Source organism: Heterocephalus glaber, unplaced genomic scaffold (assembly GCF_053883595.1).
Source record: "Heterocephalus glaber isolate CG9 unplaced genomic scaffold, H.glaber_assembly_v1.0 deba00000738, whole genome shotgun sequence".
In the NCBI taxonomy this organism is placed as follows: domain Eukaryota; kingdom Metazoa; phylum Chordata; class Mammalia; order Rodentia; family Bathyergidae; genus Heterocephalus; species Heterocephalus glaber.
Genome location: NW_028258161.1, coordinates 3,437,927 through 3,460,424, shown reverse-complemented (window position 1 = coordinate 3,460,424; position 22,498 = coordinate 3,437,927). Strand labels below are relative to the sequence as shown.

General features: G+C 43.2%; 1 protein-coding gene and 1 non-coding gene across 4 annotated transcripts in view; one reads left to right on the top strand and one right to left on the bottom strand.

The window, feature by feature from the left end:
• Mpzl1 (myelin protein zero like 1) overlaps window positions 1-22,498 on the bottom strand; it is a 70,354-nt gene that overhangs the window by 41,749 nt on the left and 6,107 nt on the right. The window lies entirely within an intron of this gene.
• Window positions 20,576-20,682, top strand: LOC147829121 (U6 spliceosomal RNA). Its single transcript, XR_015449601.1, has one exon. It is a non-coding gene; the product is annotated as a U6 spliceosomal RNA (small nuclear RNA).

Below are 22,498 nucleotides of genomic sequence, written 5' to 3'. Positions count from 1 at the left end.
CATCATGACCAAGTAGGCTTCATCTCAAGGATAAAGGAATGATTCAACATACTCACATCAATAAATGTAATGCATCACATAAACAAGGTAGAAAAATCACATGATCATCTCAATAGATGCAGAAAAGGCCTCTGATAAAATCCAGTATCCATTCATGATTAAAACCCTGAAGAAAATACATATAGAAGGACTTCAGTGCAATCTGATAAAAGCCATTTATGACAAAACCAATTGCCAACACAATAGTACATGAGAAGCTGAAAGCTTTCCCTCTAAAATTAGGAATAAGAGAAAGGATGTCTGTCATCTCCATTATTGTCAATATAGTTCTCAAAACATTAGCCAGAGCAATCAGGCAAGAGAAAAAAACAACAGGAAAGGAAGAAGTCAAATTATCATTACTTGCAGCTGACATGATCCTATATACATAGAAGACCCAAAAAATTCCACCAAGAGACACCTAGAATTAATAAACAAATTTAGTAGCATACCAGGCTACAAAGTCAACACACAAAAATCAGTAGCATTCCTATATACCAATAATAAACTCACCAAGAGAAAAAATTATGGAAACAATACCTTTCACAATAGCATCAAGAAAAACTAGCTATCTAGGAATTAACCTAACCAAAAAAGTGAAAGACTTCTACAAAGAAAACTACATTATTACTCTGAAAAAGGAGGTCAAAGAGGAAGGCAGAGAATGGAAAGACATTCCCTGTTCCTAGACAGGCAAAACCAATATAATGAAAATGGTCATATTTCCAAAACTCATATACAGATTTAATGCAATTCCAATCAAAATATCAATAGCATTCCTCACAGGGCTACAGAAAACAATCTTAAAATTCATATGGAACCAGAAGAGACCTAAAATAGCAAAAGTAATCCTAGGCAAGAAGAGCAAGGCAGGGGAATCACAACTCCTGACTTCACGTTGTACTACCAAGCTATAGCGATAAAAATAGCAGGGTTTTGGCAAAAACAACAGAGACGTGGGCGAGTGGAACAGAATAGATGCAGAAACAACTCCAAGCACATTCAGCTACACGATCTTTGAAAAAGAAGCCAAAAACTTTTGCTGGAGGAAAGACAGCCTCTTTGACAAATGGTGCTGGGAAAACTGGCTTTCCACATGCTAACTCTATTATCTCTTACTGTGTACTAAGCTAAAATCAAAATGGATCAAAAATCTAAATAAAAAATAGAAATCTGCTGGAAAATAGATAACTCAGGTGTGTGGGGGCAAGGACTTTCTGAACAGAACCCCAGTTGGACAAGCGTTAACACTAAGAGTCAATAAAAGGGATCATATCAAATCAAAAAGGTTCAGCACAGCAAAGCAAAGGAAACAACCAACAGAGGGAAAAGACAAGCTACGGAATGGGAAAAACATTTTTGCCAGCTACTCCTCAGACAGAGGACTAATAATATCTAGAATATATAAAGAACTCAAAACAATAGACCTCCCCAAATAAAAGACCTGATCCAAAAATGGTTAACTGAAATGTACAGAAACTTCTCAGAAGTACAAATGGCCAATAAACACATGACAAAATGCCCAACATTGCTGGCCATTAGAGAGAGGCAAACTGAAACAACACTGAGATTCCATCTTACTCCTGAAAGAACAGCAATCCTCAAGAAACCAAATAATAACAAGTGCTGGTGGGGCTAGGGGAGGGGGAGGAACTCTTCTTCATTCCTGGTGGGAATGTAAATTAGTACAACCATTACAGAGATTGGTATGGAGTTTCAAAAACCTGAAACAAGCAGGCCAGGGATTTAGCTCAGTGGTTTCACCGCCTGCTGCTGCACAAGTGCAAGGACCTGAGTTCGATCCCCGATACCAAAAAAAAAAAACCTGAAACAAGAAATTCTATTTGACTCATCTATTCCCCTTCTCGGTATCCTTCTAGGTATCTTTGGGAAAGAGGTAAAGACAACCAACCATACATGTAAAGACAACCAACCATGTATCACTACATACATGCATGCCTATGTTTATAGCAGCAAAACTCATAATAGCTAAATCCTAGAAGCAGCCTATATGTCCCTCAACAAATGAATGGATAAAGAAAATGTGATATTTACATACAATGGAGTACTATTCTACCATAAAGAAGGATAAGCTTGAGTCATCTCTAGGAAAATGGGCACACTTTAAGATCATAATGTTAAGTAAAGTAAATGAGACACACAAGTTTAAATAGCACATGGTTTCTCTTATATTGGAAATATAAAGTATAAATAAAGAGCAAAATAAAAGATTACAGGAAAAATCTATTTCTCATTGTCTATTTTTTATCGTCATTCATACCATTCTCATAAAAAGTAAACCATGATGCATGATTAGTTTATTCTGCTACGTTTCTACAGTTCCATGAATTTTAATGTAAGAAAATTTTATCACCTCACAAAAACTAAAAAAAATAAGTGACATGCTGAGAAAATAACATAATTATTTAAAGTAAATTTTAAACTAAAAGTAAGAGTTTTCCATTGAAACGAACTGGGGGCTGAAAGAAGAAACAGTGAAAGAACTAAAGATAACTAAAGGGGGTAGCAGATCTTACACCATAAATGCCAGAATGCGTGGACCCCAGCTCAGAGAAGAAAGATTTAATTACTGGGTCATATGCCAGAAAACAAACCCCCAACTTATAACTTAAAATAATGTGAGTTTTCATGGTGTTTTGTTTTCTTTTTTTGGTACTGGGGATCGAACTCAGGATCTTGTGCTTTTGAGTCAGACGGTGGCTAAATCCTCGACCTGTTTTTTTTTTTTTTTTTTTTTTTGAGAGAGTCTCACTATATTCCCCAGGCTGGTCTCGAACTCACCTGCCTCAGCCTCCAAGTGCTGGGATTACAGGAGCATGCCACCACACCCAGTTTATATTTTATTGAAAAGCTCGGATTTTGTTGATTAAAGTAAAATACTTCTGTCAAAAATTCTACAAAATGTTCTCACAAAATCTGATTTGAGCAATAAAACCTATCAGTTGAATGACTCAAGAACCATATTCCTCCTTCATATTCGTAATTCTATGTTATATCAAATCTGTCACCGCCATGGCCACCACTACCATCACCTACAAAGAGACCGATTTAGAATTTGGCTCTAATTTCAAGATGAAAATGTTAGTACCCATTCTGACCATGGCAGACTGAGGACAGACTACAAACTATAAAACTCTTGCAGGGATCCCATAGATAATTATGTTATTTATTTTTTTGTACCGGGGATCGAACTCGGGATCTTGCGTTTGCGAGGCAGGCGGTGGAACCACTGAGCCAAATCCCCGGCCCAGAAAATATCTTTTTTATTTGAAAAGTATTATTACAGTATCTGCCTATAATATAATTAAACAATGTACATACATATTTGTAATATCAGGCCTCTGGTATTGTGGAAAACAAGGATAATTTGATAAAATTGAGGGTTTTCCTTTAAAGATTGAGAGTTCTATTTGTTTTTAGGGGTACAGGGCTTTTTTCAGGGTGTGTCCTGGGGATTGAACCTAGAGCCCTCTCACTGAGCTATGTGTCCAGCCCATTTTTATTTTTTTAGGGTGATAAAGGGACTTGCTATATTGCAAAACTTCCCAGGCTGGGCTCAAACTTGAGATACTCCTGCCTCAGCCTCCCAGAGTGCTGGGATTACAGGTGTGCACCACACCACCAAGCCTGGCTCAGAACTGCAGAGTTTTATTTCTTTTTTATTTTATGAGAAAAAAATAAAATTTCATAATCAAATTAAAAGACAATTCCAATAGTTATTACACTTTGTATTGTTTCCTCCAGAATAGTTACTTAGAGTGCAAGGCATAAACTAAAAACATTCTTACAAAAGAAACTTATTAGTCAGTTTTGAAGAGAAAGCTATACCCTGTTTTGTGTGCATGAAGATGCACAGGTGTGTCTGTGTCTGTGTGTGTGCGTGTGTGTGCATGTGCTCACACTCAGGTCTCTGACTTTCTACAAGGTCCAAAACCCTTCACTGGATTTACACTTCAATTTGACAAGAGTCAGAGGAAAAATTTCCATAAGCTCACATTGAAAATACATTTGTTTTTATTTGTAGTAAAAAGAAAGTAAGTAAAAATATGAGTGAGCAGACTGTCAAGCCATAGAGACTCCTTCAAAAAGACAAAATGACAGATATGAGAATGGGAGTTTTAAGAACCTTTAAGCCACCATCATTTCTTTCTACAATATATTCCTTTAGCCCAGAGAGGTACATTTGTCCTCCTTTGGAGGACTTTGTATCAGTGATACAAAATGTTCAATGGTCCCAGCATTATGGCTGTGTAGAAGGTTGGCTTTTCTCCATTTGGTCTGGTCTTTTATTTCCCTTGGCCCAAATAGAAAGATGTCCCCCAAAGCATGATTACATAGAACTCATTTTCTGCTGTTCCCAAATATACTATGCTCTGGAGAGATGGTCTGTTAATTATTGAAAGTGTAAACGTTGTGTACCTTCATCCACTGAAAAACCGTAAGTCCTGGAGGGACATGGCAGATGCCGCGAGAGAAGTCAGGAATGAAAAGGAATGGTCAGAATGGTCCAACAGGGTTTAGATGCCCAAGCCCTTGGGTACCTTGCTCAGATAGCGCATGGTCTTCTTTCATTAATGACACACGGGTTTTTCTACATTTGAACTGGAATCCAGGCTAATGGGCCATGGGTATGGGGTGATATCCACCAAATTTCCCTTGATTTCTGACCAATTTTCTACAAATATCCTCTCAGTGGCACCACCCTCATGCAACTCTGAAGCTTGAATCCACTCCTAGGAATTCAGATTCATATTTCTGACTGCAAGGACACAAGTCCAATGTCCCATTGCTTTCCAGAAACCCTTTTATCCTCTAATCCCATCCCCCAGTTTTACCTGTCCCTTTTCCACTCACAAAAAGCAGGGGTCTAGACTTTTTTGGATCCTCTTATAGAAAATCCTATTCCTTGGCTTCTGATTCCAAAAGTCCAGGAGAAAACTTCTGACATTTTTGCAATCATAGATACACGGAGAGGCCTCCATGCAATAGAGGAATCGGTGGTAACAATATTGGCAGGGATCTGAACCAAACACAGCCATCTTTGGCTGCCTTATGGCCTTCAGGGTTTCCACGAGCTCAGCACAAAGTTGGACAAATGTCCCTGGTTGCAGGTCGCCCGTGTCATTATAGCTTTCTAGTGGGCCAGGATACTGCTCCAGACTTAAGTGGCTCATGCTGGCAGTGTGGCCCAGCAGATCCTTCAGGGCAGACATGGAGATGTTGTTCACATAGAAACAGGTGGTGGTGAGCTTCGGGCAGTGGCTGAGGGCAGGCAGGATGGCGCTGATCTGGGAATCTGTCATGCAACATGATTCCAAGTCCAAAGTGGTCAGGGTGCCTGCAACTTTCTCCACCAAAAGCTGCGAACTGCAGAGTTTTAAACAGAAAAATGAGAAGGACTAGAGGAGAATATGAGCAGGAATAGAGAAGCCAGTTAGGAAGCTCCTGGCCAGGGCCCATGGCATGTGCTTATAGTCCTGTCACCAGCTAGTGTCACAGGTCCTTGCTTTTAGTGATCATGGAAACTAAAGCACAGATTTGGAGGGAAAAGCTCTTTTATAGAAATTAATTTATCCGTACATGTTAGATATACATAGTGGTAACATTCATAGGGAACACTGCACCTGTACAGGATGTATCTTGATTCTTCTGGAAGGGAAAAGCTTTGACTGGAAATAAGAGAAAATGATAAGGGACTTCAGCTTGATGAGCTGACAAAGATCAAGCTGGCCCTTAACAAAGGAGCACAATCAACAGGAAGGGAGCCCAGCTTGAGGGGACCAGTCTGACTGGGCGCTGTGGCGGGCTGGGGTCTCCTCGGTCGTGATCTCAGTCCTGGTTTTCCAGCTCAGCAGGAATCTCACCCCTGGAGGGGCAACAGTCCCCAGAGAGGGTTTGTTCTGTCCTGAGAGGCTCAGCTGCACCCCAGGTGACCACGACTCCAGGGCCACAGAGACGCTGGGGCACTGGCACACTCGGTCTGGAAGGTGCTGCGGCAGACTCGGTCAGCCACGGCGAACCTCTTCGAGACCAAGCGCCAAACTGCAACCCCAAACCCACTTAGGCATCGAAAAGCACCTACACTTCAATTAAACTGGAACAATGAGGTTGTGGTTTAGAAAAAACAACTCTACATTAACATCTTTTGCCTTAAAAGAGAAACACAATAACACGTGCGCCACTACCTGATGAGGTGAATCTGGGCAAACTGCTTGGGCAGCTGTAGACAGACCTCCTGAAAGGACTGACCCGGAGCTACAAGCAAGGTCAACTTTGTTTTGCTTTTAGTTACCTACTGGGCATCTGTTGGCCCGCCAGAGTCATAGTTTTTGTTTTTTTAGCAAAGCCTGCTTTTAAGTCCCTGTCTATCTCAGAAGAAAATACAAGTTACTGTATGCATTTAATGAATAGCAGGTTAAGAACCCAAGAGTTTATTTGTCCTTTATCCCTGCTATGGTCTCTGACTGTCTCACTCCCAAATTCTTGGGAGGCTGAGGCAGGAGGATCACTTAGGCCCAGGACACCAAGGCCAACATAGCGGGCAACATAGTGAGACCTTATCTCAAAGAAAAAAAATAAAATTATGAGAAGAGGACAAGGAAGAGGAGGAGGAAGAAGCTGCCGCTGTGGTAGGTCCAGAGCACTGTGGGGCAGTGGTGACCTGGACTGCAGGAGATGAGAGGACAGAGATGGACGACGGCCTTTCTAGCACACAGAATGGACATAGAAGTGAAGAGAAAGGCTGAGTCAAGAATGTCTGAGGGCCGGGGATGTAGCTCAGGGGTTTCGCTGCCTGCTGCGCAAGTGCAAGGACCCGAGTTCAATCCCAGGTACCAAAAAAAAGAAAAGAAGAACGCCTGGATTTCTGCAGCAACTGCATAAAGGTGCTCACAGAGTGTGAGATCTAACTAGAGAGAAACCTACCTGCATTTTCTGGAAATGCTGTTTGACCCATCCAGGAAACCTCAAGCCCACCAAATGGAGTCCGGGAGGCACACGGATGTGCAGGTCTGAGGGGAGGCTGCACAGCACACAGGGGGAGTCAGTGGCCCAAAGCTGCCCTTTGAAAGCCAGGAGCAGATGTCATGGACTACAGACGAAGATGGCCCCCAGCGCTGGGTGGAGGAGCCTCGGTCTCTAGCACCTGGGCAGGAGGAGGTAGGGACATGCGTGAAAGTGGCTGAACAGGGGAAGAAAGTCACCCTTTCTTCCGGTGCCCCAGAGAGGGACCAACACTGCCCAGTGACCCGACATGAGAATTTCTTTCTTTTTTTTTATATTAAATTCTTTTATTGGTACATTGTAGGTATACAACACAATCACATTTCTTACTGGGAATTGTACCTTTACATAATGCATCTTGGTTCTTATTTTTTCCCCATTCCTAGCTCTCCCTTCACCCCCTCCACCCTTCCCTATTTACAAAGACTTTATTTCCATTTTTTCCATTTCTCAGCATTTTTCCTTTCCCTTCCTTCCTTTCCCCTGCCCCTCCCACTACCCCTACCCCTTTGGACCTTTTCTTCCTATTTTGCATTATTGATTATTCATTCTAATCATTGGTCCATTTTAGGTATACAATATAATGACATTCATTGTTGGAAATTTGCACCTTTGCATAGTCTCTCTTGGTTCTTATTTTTCACCCTTGCACAGCCCTCCCTTCAACCCCTCCATTCCTCCCTATTTACAAAGATTTTGTTCCTATTTTTCCATTTTCTCATATTAATCCCATTCCCTTCTATCCTTTCCCCTAGCCCTCCCACTTCCTTCCCCTTTGCCCCTTTTCTTCCTATTTTACATTACCTAGTATATATTTAGTCCTTATTTACACTTTCAGTTTCTCACACCAGAGAAACTATTCAGTATTTATACATGTGTGTCCTATTTATTTCACTTGGGTATCACCTCAGTGTGCATCCACTTAGCTATTAATGTCTCTAATTTCTCACTTTTTATGGCTGAGTAGTACTCCATTTTATTTAAAAACCACATTTTCTTTATCCAGTCTCCAGTTGATGGGCATTTGGGCTGTTTCCAAGTTTTAGCTATTACAAACTGTGCTGCTATGAACATGGGTGCACATATATCACTGTGGTATGATTCATTTAATTCTTTGGGGAAGATCCCCAGCAGTGGAATAGCAGGGTCAAATGGGACTTCCAGTCCTAGTTCTTTGAGTTATCTCCATACTGATTTCCACAGTGGTTGCACCAGTCTACACTCCCACCAGCAGCGGAGCAGGGTTCCTCTTTCCCCACAGCCCCGCCAGCATTTGTTATTGCTGGATTTCATGACAGCAGCCATTCTTTCTGGAGTGAGCATTGTTTTCATTTGCATCTCTCAAATGACCAGTGATGTTGAACACTTTTTCATGTCTTTATTTGCTATTTCTACTTCTTTGTCTGAGAAATGTCTGTTCATTTCAGATGGCCATTTTCGGATTGGGTCTTTAAATTTGGGAGGTCTGATCTTTTTAAATTCTTTATAGATTTGAGATAGTAGACCTCTTGGCTCCTTTATCAAAGATGAGATGGCTGAGTGTGTCTGGCATTGTTTCTGCATCTTCTAATCTGTTCCACTGGTCCTCAGGTCTGTTTCTTTGCCAGTACCATGCTGCTTTTATCACAGTAGCTTTGTAGTATAGTTGCAGGTTGGGGATTGAGATATACCCGGCCATGTCTCTGTTACCTAGAATTGCTTTTGCTAGTCTGGGTCTCTTCTTGTTCCAAATGAATTTTTGGATTGTTTTCTCAAGGTCCATGAAGTATGCTGCTGGGATCTCGACTGGAATTGCATTAAATCTATATAGCAGTTTTGGAAATATGGCCATTTTCACTATAGTAAGCCTTCCTACCCAGGAGCAGGGGATGTCTGTCCATTTTCTGATATCATCTTCAATCTCTCTTTTCAGAGTGCCATAGTTTTCAGAGAAGAGGTCTTTGATTTCTTTCATTAGGTTGATTCCTAGGTATTTCAGTTTTTTGGATGCTATTGTGAAAGGAATTATTTGCCCTATTTCTCTCTCAGTGAGTCTGTCATTGGTGTAGAGGAAAGCTATTGATTTTTGTGTGTTGACCTTGTAACCAGCTACTTGACTGAATTTGGTTATTAAGTCTAGAAGACTTTTGGTGGAGTTCTTGGGGTCTTCTATATAGAGTATCATGTCATCTGCAAATAATGACAATTTGACTTCTTCATTTCCTATCTTTATTCCTTTTATTTCTTTCTCTTGTCTAATTGCTGTGGCTAATGTTTCCAGAACTATATTGAACAAGAGTGGTGATAGTGGACATCCTTGTCTTGTTCCTGATTTTAGTGTGAAGGATTTCAGATTTTGACCATTTAGTATGATATTGGCTGTTGGTTTTTCATAGATGGCTTCTATCAGTTTGAGATAGAGACCATCTATTCCAATTTTTTGTAGGGTTTTTATCATAAATGCATGTTGGATTTTGTCAAATGCTTTTTCTGCATCTATGGAGATAATCATATGGTTTTTGTCCTTGGCTGTATTGATAGAGTGTATTACATTGATTGATTTGTGTATATTGAACCATCCCTGATCCCACTTGATCAAGGTGTATGATCTTCTTGATGATCTTTTGCATTGTTTGGCATTATCTTATTAAGGATTTTTGCATCTATGTTCATTAGTGAGATTGGCCTATAGTTCTCTTTTTCAGTTGGGTCTTTCTCTGATTTGGGGATCAAGGTGATAGTTGCTTCCAGGAATGAATTTGGGAGTATTGCTTCCCTTTCAATTTCATTGAAGAGTTTAAACAGTAGTGACAACAGTTCCTCTCTAAATGTCTTGTAGAATTCAGCAGTGAAGCCATCAGGGCCCGGGCTTTTCTTAGTTGAGTTTTTAATTACATTTTCAATTTCATTGGTTGATATTGGGTTGTTCAGAATTTTCAGGTCTTCTTTGTTCAACTTTGGTAATTCATATGTATCTAGGAATCTGTCCGTTTCTTCTGTGTTGTCCATCTTATTGGTGTATAGGTTCTGGAAGTAGGTATTGATGATCCTCTGGATTTCTGCTGGGTTTGTTGTAATTTCACCCTTTTCATTCCTAATTGCATGGATTTGGGCCTTTTCTTTCCTTTTTCTGACAAGGTTGGTTAAGGGTTTGTCCATTTTGTTGATTCTTTCAAAGAACCAACTCTTGGCTTCATCAATTTTTTGTATTGTTCTCTTAGTCTCCATTGCATTGATTTCTCCTCTGATCTTTATAATTTCCTCCCTTGTATGAGCTTTGGGGTTGTCCTGTTCTTCTTTTTCTAGAAGCTCGAGGTTCAGCATCAGGTTATTTAATTGGGCTCGTTCTGTTTTCCTAATATGCATATTCACTGCTATGAATTTCCCTTGTAAGACTGCTTTCATTGTGTCCCATAGATTCCAATATGTTGTACTGTCATTGTCATTTAATTGAAGGAATTGTCTGATTTCTTCTTTAATTTCCTCTGTGACCCATTGGTTATTCAGAAGTGTGTTGTTCAATTTCCATGTGTTTATGAAATTTTTTGAGTTTCTTTTGCTATGGATCTCCAATTTCATTGCACTATGGTCTGATAATATACAGGGGATAACTTCAATTCCTTTGCACTTACTTAAACATGTTCTATGTGTGAGTATGTGGTCTATTTTGGAGAATGACCCATGTGCAGCTGAGAAGAATGTGTATTCTGATTTTGTGGGGTGGAACACTCTGTAAACATCTGTTAAGTTCATTTGTTCAAGAGTTTCATTGAGTTCTAGTATTTCATTACTTATTTTTTGTCTAGTTGATCTATCTATTTGTGACAGTGGGGTGTTGAGGTCCCCCACTACAATTGTATTAGTGCATATATGACTTTTCATGTCCATTAGTATTTGTTTTATATAGTTGGATGCACTAGTGTTTGGTGCATAGATATTTATGATTGTCATCTCTTCCTCTTGGATTCTTCCCTTTACAAGGATGTAGTGTCCTTCTTCGTCTCTCTTAATCATTGTTGGTTTGAAATCCATTTGATCTGCAAAGAGGATAGCTACTCCTGCTTTTTTGGGGGTTCCTGTCACATGGAGTATTGTTTTCCACCCTTTAACTTTCAGTCTATGAGTTTCCTTTTGAATGAAGTTTGTTTCTTGTATGCAGCATATTGTTGGATTTTGCTTCTTGAGCCATTCTGCCAGTCTATTTCTTTTGATTGGTGAGTTGAGATCATTAACATTGATGGTTATAACTGAGACGTATTGACTTGTCATTGTCATGACTTTTTCTTTTTGTTGGGTTCTCCCCCTTTACATTTAATTTCTTATCATGCCAGATGGGTTCATTCTGCTTTGCTTCCTGGGGTTGTGATCCTCAATGTCTGTTCCTAGGATATTGTGTAAAATTCTTTGGAGTGCTGGTTTGATATTCATGAAGTTCTTAAGGTGCTCTTTGTCATGAAAGTATCTTATTTCTCCATCCATTTTGAAAGCTAGTTTTGCAGGGTACATCAATCTGGGTTGGAGGCTGTTTTCTTTTAGGGCTTGGAATATGTCACTCCAAGCTCTTCTTGCCTTGATGGTTTGTGTTGAGAAGTCTGCTGTGATTCTGATGGGCTTTCCTTTGTATGTGATTTGTTTCTTTTCTCTAATTGCTTGTAGAACTTTGTTCTTCTGTTGTGTTTCTGGAATCTTAACAATTATATGCCTATGTGTAGGGTTTTTTTTGATCAAGGCTATTTGGAGTCCTATATGCCTCACTTATCTGTATGTCAAGTTCCTTTCCCCTGCTTGGGAAGTTTTCTGCCATTATTTCTGTGAAGAGATTTTTTATGTCATCTGCACTCTCTCCTGTTTCTTCATTGACTCCAATCAGTCTTATGTTATTCTTCTTTGCATCATCTAGCAGCTGCTGGATTGATTTCTCATGTTCCCTTATAATTTTGAAGCAATTTTTCTTTTCCTGGTCACTAATTGCAATCTTATCTTCTATATCTGAAATTCTGTCCTCACATTGGCTCATTCTACTGTGTAGACTTTCAATGGAGTTTTTCATGTCCTGGAAATCTATTTGCATCTGTTTAATGGATTCCATTTGTTTCCTAAGTTGAGATTCCATCATGTTCCTGAGCTCCTCTCTAGATTTATTAATCATGTCTTGCACTAGGGGCACAATTTCTCCTGTCATCTGAGAAATTATTTCTGATTTCATTTTTTCCAGATCCCCTTTTGTTGCCAGTTCAGTGGGTCCAGGTGGTTGAGTATCAGAGTGTTCCATCTCATTTCCCTTTGGGGTTGCTGTAGGTGATCTGGAAGTCTGGTTTTGAGACTTATTTATGTGTTTTATCATTTCGATGGGGGGGGGGCCTGTTAGCACCTGCATGGATTACCTCCTCTGAGCTGGGAGAGGTGGGACAGGGCCGGGAGCAGCAGTAGGGATGGTGGCCCAAAAGCCCTTTCCTGTGGGCTGGGAGCAGCAGGAGGGATGGTGACTGGGAAGCCCCTTCCTCTGGACCAGGAGCAGTGGGATGGCGGCTCAGAAGCCCCTACCTCTGGGCTGGGAGCAGTGGGACTCAGTACCTTGGTCTGGTGGTCTGGTGTCCTCTGCATCTTTGCAGTGTAGAACCAGGTGGCTGTACAGAGGAGTGGGGGTGGGGGTGGGGGTGGGGTGGGGGGGCGGTCCAGTGGATTGTTGTTGGGGCACGAGCTGATTCAGTGTGTTCCACATGACTCGGGACCTCAAAAGGGTGTGCACAGACCTGCCTGTCTGCAGCGGGGTGATTCGGTGTCTTCCGCGCAACTTGGGACCTCAGTAGGGTGTGGGCAGACCTGCCTGTCTGCAGTGGGGTGATTTGGCGTCTTCCGCATGACTCGGGACCTCGGTAGGGCGTCCCGACATGAGAATTTCAGCAGGGTGGTGGGGGAGGGGCTGGGTGCAGGGGCTGCAGGGTGGGCGCTTCCTGAGAAATTCCGGTGAGATTCAGAGCCCAGCAATGAGGCCGAAGGAGTTACAGGGCCAAAGGAGGGTTTCTTAAATTAGAAATTCTACAACATCTCTATACTGCACAAGAACAATCTAAAAAGAGACAATAACAGGTCATGCATGGTGGTGCGTGGACACTGGGAGGCTGAGGCAGGAGGTTTACAAGTTCAGCCCAGCCTGGGTAACTTAGAGCAACCCTGTCTCAAAAAAAAAAAAGTTAAAAAGAAGGGCTGGGGATGGAGTTCAGTGGAAAGGGCGTAGGTTCAATCCCCAGTACAAAGAGAGGGGTGGAGGGGCAAATCCCTAAGCAAAAAACAGCTGGAAAAGAGGTGACAGGTTTTCAGGAGTGAGGAAGGGCCAGGTGGGAACAATGAAAGGACAGAAGGCTGGGGAAGAAGAGTTTCCGAGGGAAGGAGTGGAGTCAGGCCAGAAAGAGAGGGGCAGCCAGGAGTAGGCACCACAGGTAGAGTGGGAAGGCCGGGAAGCCTCCAGAGCTCTGATGCTGCAGAGGAGACGGTACTGGGAGACCACACACTGAGGCTGGCACATTTTGACAGGGGTCAGGGCAGATGAGAGCGACAGGAGGAAGGGAAGCGCAGCAGGAACAACTCCTCAGGAGCCAGCAGTGACAGCTCCATGGGGAGAGGACGGTGCGAGTGAGTGGGCGAGGTGTAGATGAGGCACAGGGGCCCTTCCCTGGGGTCAGGCCAGCACTCACTGTGTATGGGACTATGGGACAGCAGTGCCTGCAGGGAATTTCAGAGCTCAACCTCTGCACACGTGTAAGGAAACCACCTACCCTACAATTTCAGCAAGCCTTCATTATTACTCCAGAAATGCAAACGCTCCTCCACTTAATAACTTCAAGTAACAAACATCAAGTACGGAACTGCACACTGCTGAGCACTGTGTCCCTGACACTCCTGGGCCTCCGTGGAGATGGATTTTCTAGTGGGAAAGTCATGGACGAATAAACACAAGACAAAGGGATGTGTTTCCAGCTGTGAACAGTAGAAAGAATACAAACTAGGACCGGGGATTTACCTCAGTGGTGCTGCCCCCTGCCTCACAAGCGCAGGGTCCTAAGTTTGATCCCCAGTACAAAAAAGAAAAAAGAAAATGAAAAGAGCACAAAGTAGAGCAATGTGAGCAAAGAGGGGATCAGTGTGCAAATTTTACTGTGTGACCACGCTGTTGGTAAGACGTGAGCTATTGCCTGTGATCACATTTATTTTCGAACATTCTGACTCTGAAATTCAACATTCTTTCCATATAAAACTAGTGCAATTAATACTCTGACACTAACATAGACTTGCTTAGGTAAAGAGAAAGAAAGAAAAAGAGGGAGGCAGGGAGTGGGGAAAGGGATAATCAATTTTGAAACAAGAAATCTAACATTCAGTCGCCAATACCAAGCCCAGAGAAGACGAGGGTGGCTGAACTCGCCCTCGGCATCGGGCAGTCAGGTTCCCACTGTGGAGAGAAAGGGATCTGGGCTACACAGCTTGACGACCAGAGCTTCTGGGGTCACTCAATACACATCCACCGAGCCGGCCCTTGCTCCCCTGGCGACTGTGAGGACAATCCACCTTGGGACTTGGAGACACACTGAAAACCCAACGCCCCTAAGCCCTCCAACCACCCAGGATTTATAAAGCTTGCTGTGAGTTAGTGAGCTGACATTATCGTCTTACTGGGTAGCGGGTCCTTGAGACCCTGGCTCGATACCTCCTCCCCTGGGCAACGTCACCATCAGATCCACAGCGAAACCATAAGTTGGGGACTATGACAACCTGGATCTGGAGACCCCCAGTTCTGGGAGGAACTCATCCCTGTTTGCACTCTCTGTCTGCTCTAAAGTTTTAGTTCCCACTTGGGGTGATGCCCAAGGTTCGCCTCATATGCACCACACACTGTGTTCCAGGCACCAGACGAAGCATTGGAGACCCAGTGATGAATGAAACAGTTCCTGGATTTGGAGGAGGGACCCATAAAGAGATAATTTTAGATAAAGTGACAGCGAGGAAGCTTAAGAGGCAGGTGCTTGGCCATGCTGGGGATACCTGCTCGGTGTGATCAGGTGTGGCTCTGCATGCCTGTAATCCCAATGCTTGGGGAGGCTGAGATGGGAGGCCAAATGTTCCAGCCCAGCTGAGGTAACTCAGTGCCTCAAAATAAGAAAATACAAAGGCCTGAGGATGTAGCTCAGTGCAAAAGCCCTGGGTTCAATCCTCAGTTTTAAAAACAAACAAACCAGGGGCCGGGGATTTAGCTCAGTGGTTCTGCCGCCTGCTTCACAAACACAAGGTCCTGAATGCAATCTCTGGTACCCCCCCCCAAAAAAAAACAAAGGAGAAAAAAAAACAAACCCAAACTGAGATGGAAAATGGATGTTGGGAAATGGGAAGAAAGTGTTCAAAAGGGAAGGGGAACAGGGGAGGAGGGCGGGAGAAAGGAACTTTTGTACATAGGGAGGGGAGGGGACTTGGGGGGGGATGGGATAAAATAAAATAAAATTTATTAACAACCCCCCCAAAACAGATTATACCTGAGATGGGAAAGATATGTAGGGGTCTATGTTGGTAAACAGGGAAAAAGGTAATCAGAAGCGTATAGATACACACAAAATTGAGACAGCATAAAACAGCATCTCAAGGAAGGGGATGGCAGATAAAGAAGGCAGGACGGGTCCCCCGAGGACCTGTGTCTCTCCCAGAGATCATGGCAGGGTGGAGGATCTCGGCAGAGTGGCCCAGTAAATCCACCCACAAGAGAAACTGGGAGCAAGAGTGGCATCCAGGCAATTGTTAGGAGGCTGCTGCAATAATACAGTAAAGGATGGACACTTTCTCCAGCCCAAGGGACAGTGGATTTGGCAACAGAAGGGAAACAATGGCAGGACCGATTAAATCCAGGGATGTGGGGTGAGGGAAAGGTGGGGCTCCAGGATGATGGCCTCATTTCTGGCTCAGGTGACTGAGAGAAAGGCACATGGGACAGCTAAACGCGAGAACAATATCCAGTGGAGTGGAGGTGGAGGCTCAGTGCAGAGAGAGACAGATGGAATGAAGTTCTGAGCACAGAGTCTGAGGTTCCCCTGGACATTCAAAGAGATGTGTGTTGTTTGTTTTATATCTAGATGTCCCCCAAAAGCCTGATACACTCACAGGCAGGGCTTTTTTTTTTTTTTTTTTGGTACCAGGGATTGAACTTGGGTCCTTGCACTTGCGCAGCAGGCAGTGAAACCACTGAGCTAAATCCTTGGCAACAGGCAGGGCTTTTGAAAGGCAACTGGATTATGGGGCAGGACAGCTGAATGTGCCAAGGACATGGGGCCTGGTCGGAAGAGGTGGTCACTGGCAGTGTGATTTAGAAGGATGTCTCTCCCTCCCCATCTTCCCTCCTCTCTCTGCTTTCTGGCCACCCTGATGTGAGCAGCTTTCTTCTGCCAGACCCTTCCCCCATGGCGCTTCTGCCCTGGAACCAGCAGACTATAAACTGCATCCTCTAAAAATGCCAAAATAAAGCTCTCCCTTTTTAATTTGTTGCTGTTGGGTACTGAGTCTCAACAACTTTAGTATATGTGCTGCCAAAGTGAGCACTTGAGTCTCAACAACAAAAAGAGTGACTAAGACATGTGTCCTATGCCAAGTGATAACCACTGCATAAGAGTCTGCAGGTCAGAGCCCTGTGGATGTACGTGAGAGTCATTATTTATTCAACACATCCTTACCAAATGTCTGTGTCTACCAGGCAGGCATTGTGGTAAAACAAATAAAAATGAGATTGCCAAAAAACAGATGGGATCACCAAAAAAGAGCACAGGGCAAGACAGGCAGAGGGCTGAAAACAGAACCTAAGGAAAATTGATGTTGGGGTGTGGGCAGAGAACCTGAAGAAGAGAATCAGAGTCAGGTCAAAGGCAAAGGAAACAAGATCAAAGTGGCCAACAATGGCAAGGAAAGTGGAGAGGTCCAGAAGGACAAGGCCTGAAACACATCAGTTGACTTGGCAACCTCAGATGGTCTTTAACAACGTGTCAAGTAGAACAAAGACAGAAATCAGATAGCACTGAGTTATGATGTGCTAGTTTGGATCTGGAATGTCCCCAGAGGCACCTGGGTTAACGGTATGGTCCCCAGCCCACACCACTATTGGGAGAGGGTGGAACCTTTATAAGCTGGGCACTAACGGGAGGAAGTTAGGTCATTGGGGGTGTGCCTTGGAGGGGACACGGGCACCCCAGTCTCTTCCTGTCTCTTTCTCTTTTGCTTCCTTACTGCCAGGAGGTGAGCATCTTTGTTCTAGCACATGTTCTTCCATGATGCTCTATGCTACCACTGGCCCGAAACAACCATGGCCTGAAGCTTCTGAAACCATGAGCCAAAATGAACCCTTTCCCATATGAATTCTACGGGGTATTTTTCACAGCAACAGAAAGCTAAATCACACAAGGTGTGAACAGTAAGTGCTGAAACAGAGATAGCAAAGGACAAAACTAAGATTACAAGAAACCCGACAATCTGACACCTCTAGTTATGACTTATCTTTTATTGCTCATTACTGGTATGATGTGTATGTAATTTTATATGTCAATTTGGGTACGTGACAGCAACTAGATATTTGGCTAAATATTATTCTGGATCTTCCTGTGACAGTATGTTTTGAATAAGGTTAACATTGAAACTCATAGGCTCTGTGTGAACAGATTACTCTCCATAACATGGGTTGGACTCATCCAATCAGGGGAAGTCTTAATATAACAAAGACAGACCTCCTCGAGAAAGAAGAAATTGTGCCTTGGCCTCAAACTGCAGCTGTTCCTTGAGTCTTCAGCCTGCCACCCTACCCTGCAAGCCTCTAAATTCTGTAAGTCAATATCTTAAAATCAGCCTCCCTCTCCTCCTCCCCTATCTCTCTCTCTCTCTCTCTCTCTCTCTCTCTCTCTCTCACACACACACACACACACACACACACACACACACACACACACCTACTATTTCTGTTTCCTGGGAGAATCCTACTAATACAGATTTTGGTGCTAGACAGGTTCTAGAAGAACAGAATCTTAGAGTGTTTTCTGGACTGATGCTGGAGTTTCTGGAATTGACTCTCATCAGATTAGATTTAAAGACACTAAAGAGTCTATTTCCTATTGCAGAGTCCACTGATAGTCCATGGCATGACATGGCAATAGAGACAAATGCAAAACATCACCCCTGGATATTTCCAAATCGAACACTTACAAAAGGCAAGGAGCTACGTCAGTGGTGGTAAACCTATGGCACATGTGCCACAGTGGGCTATTTATCATTGAAAGTTCTAAAAGATCTGCCAACACTGTGCTAGGTAATCGTTTGTCATGATTATCTTTGAACACTTTCCCATAAACTAATGAGTATAATGAAATTGGCTGATTGCTCCTGATGTCACTGGACAAAGAAGAGGAAGGATAAACTCAGGGATTGAAATTCCCAGCTCAAGAACTGTATTACTGCCAGGAGTGGTGGTGCACGCCTGTGATCCCAGCACTGGGGAGGCTGAGGCAGGAGGACTGCCATGAGTTTGAGGCCAGCCTGAACTGCATAGCAAGACCCTGTCTCAAAAAGAAAAGAAAAGAAAAGAATTGTATTATTGACTAGAAACCTCTGTCTCCCCTGAAAGAGATCCTTTAGTTACAGAGCTAGGATTACTAAAACTCAAACCTAGATTCTCATCCTGCAAGTGGCTGAATTACAACATAAATTCTCAATCTTGTAGGGTGCCAACTACTAAAGTAAGGGTATTTAGTGACTGGGATGGAATGGAGGACCCTGAAGAAGCTGGAGACGATGAACCCCTAAATTCTGACGAATCTTCTTTGCAGTAAAATCAGTCACTGTACTCCTTTCTGAAATGAATCCTGCTCTGCCTGAGGACAGTTTAACACACACCTCCCCACCCCTGTATGTGCCTGGAAGCCACAAAGATTCTCCTCAGAGCCTCCCCACGGCCCCCACACTCTAGACTTGTGACAGACCCCAGTCCCAAGTGTGACCCACAGGGAGTACAATCCAAAGAACTGCTAGATGTTCCAAATACGGGGAATGTGTGGGGATGGACAGCAAGGGTGTGGGAGTGTGGCGGAAGGAACATAAACATGGGTCAGGTTGAATTTATTGATATGGGCCCAATACACAGATCCTCTGCCTTTAAGGGTTCACCCTGAGGAGCTGGAAAGGGATCGGAAGTTGGAAGACAGTGAGAGTTTGGTTTGCTGTCTGAAATGTGGAGCAAAGTGGCCCACAGTAGATGAATATGAAATGCCTTGGTTTACCATGAAAGAAGGGATTCAAAGGCATCAGGAGACTGAAATGTTCGATGAATCACTAAGGTTTACTCGCCCATCCTGGGCATGTTCAGAGGACACAGCATGTGTCTGAAAAACACGTGAGAGGGTCCTTGAAGAGCCCCTCACTCACTCTTCTCTGCAGGCGAGAGCTGACAGTGGGAACCACTGCCCCTGCACTGGGCACCTACGGGGGTAAATTGAGGCTGGGGTGCAGGGGCCAGCTGGAGGCAGTCACTGCCAAAGGCCAGGTGGGCACCATTACCTAGCACCTGGCAGAATCACAGCAGCCTCTCAGGGCTGGGGTGCTGGCTGGCTGATCACAGTATTCCTACAAGTGAAAGAGGCAGGAAGTCTGCTAAACTCTCACTTGATCTTTCTAAGAAGAAAAATTCTCAGTGGTGGCGAACCTATGGCATGTGTGCTGCAGCATGGGCTCTGGTTTATCACTGAGAGCTCTGAAAGGTTCGCCATCAAGGTTCTAGCACAAAAAACGAAAGTTTAACTTGAATCATAACGTTAGTCAAGAGGCTGGGGGCACAGCTCAGTGGTGGAGCGCTTCCCTAGCAGGCCCTGGGTTTGAGCCTCAGCCTCTCCCCCCACAAACAAAACAAAGAAAAACATAAAAATTAGGGCCCTGCAAGCAATTCCCAGACCCGAGCCGGTTTATAGTCCCAAACCCCTTGAATAAGAGGAAGGCTGGGTCCAAACTAGCACAAATTAAGAAAAAAATGTGAAGAAGGACCAGAAGTGGAAAGCCCACCAGGTTTATGTATGGAAATACTTAAAGAGATAAAATATAGTTGGGTGTGGGGCCAGGCACTTGTAATTTCAGGTAGTCAGGAAGCTGGGTCAGGAGGACTTCAAGGTGGAGGCCAGCCCGGCCAATTTAGTGAAATAAATAAAAGGTTGGGGATGTAGCTCAGGGACAGAGCACTTGCCTAAGATACATCAGACCTTGGGTTCAATCCCAGTACTGCACCGGGGGATAAAAAAGAACTGAAATATACTTTGTAGTTTTTAGTATTTACAATAGTAGAAGAAAATTTCAGACATGAAATACTGTACAGGCCAACAAACAAAAAAACCCTGGAGGCAGGATGAGTTTCACAATAGAGAATTTTTCAGATTTTAGAAAACTGACACGACACCCACTTTCTGTTCAGTAACAGCCCCAGCAGGGTAGAGGCCAGCGCCCACAATCAAACGCAGTAATATTCTGGGGTGATGTGCTCGCTGCGGCAGCACATAGACTAAAACTTGAACAATACAGAAAAGATTAGCATGTCCCCTGGGCAAGGATGACATGCAAATTCATGAAGCATTACATATCTGGGACCGGGGATTCAGCTCAGTGCTTCCATCACCTGCCTCAGAAGCGAAAGGTCCCGAGTTTGGTCCCCGGTACCAAAAAAAAAAAAAAAATTCTGGGGTAAAACACTTCAGTCATGAACCAGGTAAAGTCACACTTCAGGCAGTCTCATTAGATCAGGTTGAACTTCACTGCCAAAAATTTTGTATCAAATTTAGGAAAGGGCGGGGGATTTACTCAGTGGTTCTGCCACCTGCCTCACAAGCGCAAGGTCCCAAATTCAATCCCCAGAACCAAAAAAAAAAAAAAACTTAAGAAAAACTTTTGGTTTTCAGAAATTCTGGAACTGCAGATAAGCACTGCAGACTTCTAATGTGAAATGAGAAGGAGAAATTGCCTCTCCTCAGCAGCTCTGGCTTGAAATCCTTATTATTGAACATGATTACAAGCCAGCATCACCTCTGCTCATTACAGCACTACTTGTTTCTCTAGGGTACAAAGTATAGAAAACGTTCATTCCAAGTTCATCAGAGTTTTTGTTTTGTTTTATGTTTTGATAACTGAGACAAGGTTTCACTATGCAGTCTAGGCTGGGCCAAGCTCAAGCTCAAGATCCTCCTGCCTCAGCTTCCCAAGAGCCGGGATTACAGGTGTGCACCGGCACATCTGGCTTCAAGTTGACCAAAGTTTGACTAGCTGATTGCAACCTGAATTAAGAAAGCTAAAGTTGTGGATTTCATATTATGGAGTAATTTTATCTACCATAACTGATAAGATTAGCAAAGATATACTACATCTCTAATCTCAATCAGATACCTAAAGCTTGGGTACAGTGAATCACCACTGCTAGAAAACTACTCAAGTTACATGCAAGGAAAATAATAGGTCAGAGCTGTCACAAAGTATCAGTTTCAAAAATGACTGCGTTTGTAAGAGAGAGAGAAAAAAGACTCACTTACTGAATTATGTATCAATGAAATCATCCTGGATAAAAGTCTAATGGAACCAAGGGAAAATTACAAAAGGATACAAAATTATAGCCACTTCATGCACTGGAAAAGATAATAAATACAAGAGTTTAAGGGCAAAAATATAAAGGTCCCGGGAGAAAAACTATAATTTCTCAATTCAGGCATTATGAATGGTTTCAAAATCAACTGACCTCTGCCCTCCTACTGCAGTCAAAATCCCAAGGACTTCTGGCCGGACTCCAGGGCATCATTAATGTCAAGCTCTTGGCAAAGTATAAGAGGAAAAGGAAAAAAGGAATATCACTCAAAATACATGGATGCTTCCTATCTCACCAGCCTTGGGGACCATGAATCAGAGCCATATGATACCCGAGCCCATAAGGAGATGCTTCTAGTTCTTCAAATAATCAAATTCCCTTGGTGGGGGGCAAATGACCGAACTAATGTGTAACAAATTCTATGCCAGAGCAGCCATTTTATTCTCCCTTTTGAAATGACGGCTCCCAAGGTGGAGGCACAGGTGAGTGGCATGTCTTACGTGGAGAATTCAAAGATACAACTTAAAATCCCCAGTCCCCAGTCAGCAGGCTCTTATCATCCAAGAGGTGTACTGTGGCTGCACCCACAGCCTCGGCGGAGCGGATGGAAAGAAATGCGAGAGATTCAGTAGGCAGACTAAATCTTACTTACGAGATGGGGAGGAGGTGGCAATAATTCTGCAAAGCCGTGTTTCCTTAATTAAGTCACATTTTAAAAACTCGAGAGACTCTACAATGTGTCTTTTGTACATTTTAAAAATGTTTGGTAATGGAAATAAGCATTCTCCATATTTTAAAAAATTGCAGCACATTTTCACGGCAGGTGAATCA